Raw genomic sequence first — 6,983 nt, 5'->3', positions numbered from 1 at the left:
GTGGTTAATGAAGCAAAATCAGTCAAGTGGAAAGTTAAAAAAGAAAGTAGTGCCGTAAAAATAAAAATAAAATGTTTGAGGAAAAAAAAAAAAAACTATATGCGGCAAGAAGAAAAGAGAAAAAAATAGTGTAAAGTTGTGTTAAGTTCTAATTGCTTTCAAGTTATTTGAATTTCTCTCTAAGAGGAAAAATTTAGAGTGCTTTACATGTCTTTGATTTTCCATTCCATTTCTTGTTTAGCCACTTAACCCTTAACCCAACTACAACCTTATTAAAGACCTTTTGATCCAAGAAGTTACATAATACTGATACCAAGTTAGGTGGACAAGTAAGCATATGGTGGAATGTTTTGTGAGATCATATGAGTGAAACACTAACGCACATATATGTGTGAATGAGTGTATGCCTGCCTTGTGAGAAGCTCACGGGTTTGCATATGATGTTTGAAGAAGTTTGGAATTGCATTGACATGGTTATTACACACACTATGTACACTCCAAGTTGATTCGATTCAAATTTAGTTAACTCTTTGATGTGGTAGAAACTAACACACAAATTAAACCCTTTTTAGACAATTGTAGTATACGTAAGTAGAGATCGTTTTAGGCCGGGGATTAGAAGGGATGCTAATCAACACAAATTAGAATTAAAAACACCAAACTAGAATCTAATGACTCAAAACTGACCACACTGACTCAAAACAGCGCAAAACAAACAAATTGACTCAAAACATGAACTAAAGGGTGATTTGGACTAATTCTATACTTAACTTGACTTAAAATACTATCGGGGGGTTTGGTTTGGACGAAATTTAAAACTAAAACTAAGTAACTTGCAGAAAACAAAATAATTGATACTAAATTGGGATGAATGAAGGGGGTGAAAGGCTAGCTAGAGGGTCCTTCTCCACACATGACACATATGCAACACAAATCGATTTCCAATTACTATTCCCATAAACCATGAATGACAATGCCCCAAGTTAACCATGAACTGCACAAATTAACCATCAAATTTTCCTAAATTCATTGAATTGGACTCATTGACGCAATCAAATTATTCTTATCAAGTTCCTTATATGAACTGCATGATAGAGATACATATCAAAGATCATTAAGTTCTATGAAAATCATAAGCATTGACATGGCATTTGTAACTATGAAAAGCATGATACTCCTGTTAGGAATTTACTTAACACAATCATGACTAGTGATTTCCAATACTTATAAATATAAGTTCATAACTATTAGGTGAAATTCCCTTATATTTTAGCATCAAATTCATGCATGCAAACTAAGTAGGCCTCCTTAATCAACATACAAGAATAAGTTATCAATCAAACAGATAAGTAAATTGCATTCACGATTTATGAAACAATAACTGGATATAATCAATTCATATCACACATATGTTCATGGCTTTGAATTCATCTCTAGCTAAAACGAAATTAGTTCCACATGTCTATCATAACTAAAAACCAAATTAAAACAAACATTGAACTAAAAATTAAAGACAGAATACACCTAGAAACGCTCCAGCAATCCAAAGCCTTGGATGACAGGCACGGCTCCAAGCAATCCTTCCTTGCAAACTGCGGCACTATGTGTTTATTCCTCTATATTTTTGTCTCTATAAACTCTCTCTCCCTCTCTGCGGCAAGGGTGTGCATTTATAGGGCAGATACACAACATTATTTATGGAGGAAAAGGATTAGTTCTTAGCATTGTTTTAGGACTCCTAGAAATCAGATAATAGGTGGTTTAATATGATAGGGAATCCCTCTTTGCAGCTGGAGATAAGGTAAGGTAGGATTATGATAGGATAAGATAAGATAAGATTAGTTTGGATAAGGTTGGATAAATATGAGATAAACTAGATAAGATTGGATAAAGTCTCCTTATTTTCAGCTGATTCCTTGTCTTCCAAGCATTAATTTAATTCTTCCAGATTTGTAGCACATTTTTATCATCATTTGTCACCAAAAACGTCCATTCATTATGCTCCATACACTTGATATCCAATCCAAGTCCAAAACTGCTCCAAATTGCTCCTTTTGGCCATTTATTGACATCTTCACCAATTGAACTTACAATAATATGAAAATAAACTAAATCACTATAATAAATGGAAATTAACTAAGAAAATGCAAAGAAATAAGATAACAAAGTCGCATAAATATACTCTTATCACTCTTGGATATTTCTTGAACTATTGTTGCTTATTTCTTGACAGTTATCTCACTTTTGGTGTTATCTCTAAGATTAAAATTTGAGAAGTTAGCTATTAATTTGTTTTTGTTGCGTCCTTATGTTTTCTTTTGTTTTACTCAAGGACAAGCAAAATTTAAGTTTTGGAGTATTTGACATGATCACATTTTTATATGTTATTATTATTTTTAATTTTGTATATATGAATGAGTTAAATGCTCTAAATTATATTGTTTTATTTTACACATGTCCAGTGGAGTTTGCATGCACTAGTAATATGGGAAACCGGAAACCCTAAATCCAAAGCGTAAGAAGGCGGTCACCATCTCGCTTTTAGTTTTATACTAAGCATTCGATTAATTTTGACCACTTGAAAAGCTATGATGAACTTTTGGCTCCTTCTGTTTCTGCAGAAGGCACTCATCTGGTGCTGTTAGCGTCTGCTGAAAAAGGAAGCAAGTGGTCCAACTTGGTGGGATTTATAATAATAATAAGTGGGGGCTGAAATTTAAAAAAAAAAAAAAAAACATGATGTGATAATGTCTGTACGAAGAGATTTTTCAACGTAACCGTTATACGAGATGGTACATCATGTATCTTTATATAAATGATGAGTTATGTGTGTTAAAAAATTAATAACTTAAATATTAAAATTATCCACCACTTATATAAAAATACGTGATGTATTATCTGTGTTCCGGTCACATTTAAAATTTTCTCTTCTGTATGGTCAAAGTGATGTAAAAACGTGATTCTTTGATTTTATTCATTTTTAAGTTAAGATCCATGTGAATAGAGAATTTACCCAACAAAAATGGTTATTAGATACGACTTTTTTCGTTTTAACGTCGGCATTTTATTTAATCTTTTAATTTTGTATTTATTCATTTAACTCCACTTTATTCTTATTGGAAGACCTGTTAAGTGAATATAATTGGCAATGAAAGTTCTATGTGTGACAGTATAGTAAAAAAACGCTAGCTAGATTATCATAGAAAATAATAGGACTTTTAGATGTTATCATCATACGATATAAAGATTCCACTTACATCAGTTTTAACATTGGCTTAACTTTATCCATGACACTCGTAATTTTCATACAATCTCATTTTACCTCCGACACTTTTTTTTGTTTCACTTTACCAAACTTACTCTTCATTTATGTCTAACACTACCTTATTCTGTCATAAAAATTGTTAATTTGCTGATGTGGCACGATTATTTTGATAACTTGAGCCATTAGAAAAATCAAAATTCAATTTATGGTAGTGTTATACGTAATTGGGCTACTTCCCATATTACTAATTGGTCATATGGAGAAACCTCAATTTTCTTCATGCTATTATAGCAAGTTGTCCCTCGTGTGATGCCCAAAGGCCACATATACTTCACGTTACCCAACTGGTATTGCCCACATGTTTGGCTTGAAAGTTCATCATATGTGAGCAATGGCGAAGCCACATGAGGACAAGGAGTGGCGGCCCCTCTCCTCATCGGAAAACACAGCAGGAGTGGAGGTTCTACCCCTCCCCTCACCGGAAAACCCAACCCCTCCATGTCTGTTCTGGCTCCGATGAACTGGTTTTGCTTTGTGCAGCATCAGATTGGGTTCTTTTTTCTTTTTTTTTCTTTAAATCCAGGCCAAAACAACGTCGTTTTGGTCCTGGTTAAAAAAAAAATCAAAAATAAAAAATCAAAAGTCAAATGGCGTCGTTTCGATGTTTGAAAACAAAAAATATATATGTATTGGGGGGACCGCATGTCCCCTGTTCCTTCACTCAGGCCCGTGTGTCGTGCCTTTACCATTCCAATATCTCCCTTCGCCAATCAAAGACGAAGAGAGAGCAAAGCTACTCCCAAAATCCTAGCAACCTGCAGCCAATGCCCAACCCCAATGGAACGGAAAATAATTCCTCATTGGCTGATTTTCATTAGCTTTTTGCTGCTAACACCAGGCATTCCAGCCTCCAGGCTCCACTCCAGCTTCTAGCCTTCAAAGGTAAACTTTTTAATTCCTAAATTTATAATCCCTAACCCTACTTAATTGTTTAATACGAATTTCATTTAATTAGTATAGAATCATATGGTAATGCACTAATATGGTTATTGATTATTGATATGATTCTATGATTATTGATATGAAATTATTAATTTGGATGAAAATTAAAATTTGAATTCTTGATTAGTTGTATTCATATGATTAGTTGAATTGAATTTTTTATTTCTTGAATAATTTATATGCTTATTGGTATTGATTAATTGAATTGTTGGTTGGGTTATTTATTATGCATATTAGTATAGTCTATTCTAGGATTAAGAGTCCAAGAATTTTTTTTCTTTCCATTTTACAATTACGTAATGGAAGCATACTATAAGAAACAATGCTTAAATCCTCCCTTAAACATTTCGGGTAGTCCTTCTCCTTCAAATATTCCAAGTAGTCCTCCTCCTTCTTCAAATATTCCAAGAAGTCCTCCTTCGAATATTTCGAGTAGTTCACAACAAAGTGAGCCCACTGAGTTGGATAAAATATTGGCTAATCTTCCTGTAAACCCTAGATATAAACGTCGAATGCTTGATTATCCACCTAATTATCGTGAAGCAGTTCATAGACACTATCTCCAAAATGATCTTTGTCAACCTAGAGACCACATTATGCCAATAAAAGTTAGCAACAAAAGATGTTTTATCACCGGTTGGTTTGATAAGTTTAAGTGGTTGGAGTATAGTATATCAAAAGATGCTGCATTTTGCCGTTATTGCTATCTTTTCAAATGTGATTTTGATCAAATGGGTAGCACTGGAAGTGATGTCTTCAATGAGAAAGGGTTTACAAATTAGAGGAAAGGACCCAAAAATCTTCGAGTCCACAAGAGAGGTATTGGAAGTCTTCATAATAAAGCTATACAACAAGCTAGAGATTTGATGACATAAAAACCACACATTGAAACATTTGTGATTAAGCAAACCGATAAAACTTGCATTAATTATCATACTTTATTGAGTGCCTCACTTGAGTGCACAAGATGGTTGTTGGGACAAAGTTTGCCTTTTCGTGGTCATGATGAATCGTTGAAATCAAGTAATAGAGGTAATTATTTGGAGCTTATGCAATTTCTTTCCAATCATAATAAGCAAGTTAGGAAGGTTGTGTTTGAGAATGCTCCCAAGAATCTTAAGTATACTTCTTCCGATATTCAAAAAAATCATGTTCGTGCTTGTGCCATTGAAACTATAGATGCAATCACTAAAGATATGGAAGGTGAATTTTTTTTCTCTTTTGGTTGATGGATCACGTGATTCTTCAACTAAAGAGCAAATAGCGGTGGTATTGTGTTATGTGAACAAAGAAGAAGAAGCAATTGAAAAGTTTTTGTGTGTTCAACATGTCTCCTCTACAAACTAGTAGCTCACTTGAAGAGGCTATTGAGAGATTCTTTGCTACAACAAATTTGAGTATGTCCAAGTTACGGGGACAAGGCTATGATGGAGCTAGTAATATGAAAGGTGAGCTAAATGGCTTTAAAACAAAGATTTTGAACAAGTATCCTCAAACATTTTATGTTCATTGTTTTGCATACCAACTTCAACTAGCTCTCGTAGCCGTTCAAAGGGAATTGAGGGTGTCGCCATTTTCTTCAACAATGCTAGTATTTTGGTCAGTACTATTGGATCATCGTATAAGCGTCGTGATGCATTTAGAGAGAAACAACTAGAACAAATTAAGAAAGTTCTTGATATTGGTGATTTTGAAATGGGTAGAGGGTTAAATCAAGAGAGTAGTCTCATGCGTCTTTGTGATACACGTTGGAACTCACATTATGATACTATAGTTAGTATTATTCTCATGTTTGAAGCCGTGGTGGAGGTGCTTGAATGGATTAAAGATGATAACAACCAAGACAATTTTGGTGAAACAAGTAAGTTATTCCATAACATACAAACTTTTGATTTTGTGTTTCACCTTTTTTTTATGAGACTCATATTGGGAGTTATAAATGAGTTATCACAAGCATTACAAAAGAAAAATCAAGATATTGTGAATGCAATGGCGTTAGTGGAAGTATGCAAGAAAAGACTACAATCTTTGAGAGATGATGACTTTGGGGACTTGCTTGATGATGTACAAAATTTTTGTCAAGAGCATGATATTGTCATTCCTAACATGGAGGATTTGCATTTCGTACCCGGAAAATCAAGGCGTAAAGCTCCAAGACTCACAAACTTCCATTACTATCATGTGAACCTTTATGTTCAAGTTCTTGATACGCAATTAAAGGAATTGAATGATCGCTTCAATGAGGTAAACACCGAGTTGTTTCTTTGTATGACATGTTTGAGTCCGGTAAATAATTTTGCAACTTTTGACAAAGCAAAAATTGTTCATCTAGCTCAACTTTATCCTCCAGATTTTGATCGCATGGACCTCATGAATCTTCCAATTCAACTTGACAATTACATTCACGATATGAAGATGCATAGTGAGTTTTCATCATTGAGAGGAATTGATGATCTTGCAAAGGAGTTGGTGAAGACCAGGAGCTGTGCAAGCTATATATTAGTGTATAAGCTTCTTACATTGGCTTTGGTGTTACCGGTTGCAACCGTTTCGGTGGAGAGCTTTTTCTGCTATGAATATTGTGAAAACACCATTGCGTAACAAAATGGGAGATCAATGATTGAGTGATAGCATGCTTGTTTACATTGAGAGAGATGTATTTGCTTTTATTGAGCCTATTATGTGACTTTTTCATGATCTAAAACATTGTCAGTAA

General features: G+C 34.0%; 1 pseudogene; it reads left to right on the top strand.

Moving 5' to 3' along the window:
- The first annotated feature begins 4,566 nt into the window (after positions 1 to 4,566).
- LOC148689430 (uncharacterized) lies at positions 4,567 to 6,983 on the top strand (annotated as a pseudogene).

The sequence above is a fragment of the Pyrus communis genome, chromosome 17 (assembly GCF_041283825.1).
Source record: "Pyrus communis isolate YQ-2024b chromosome 17, ASM4128382v1, whole genome shotgun sequence".
Taxonomy (NCBI): domain Eukaryota; kingdom Viridiplantae; phylum Streptophyta; class Magnoliopsida; order Rosales; family Rosaceae; genus Pyrus; species Pyrus communis.
The sequence above is the reverse complement of the archived record's forward strand: the minus strand, read 5'-3'. Positions and strand labels throughout refer to the sequence as shown.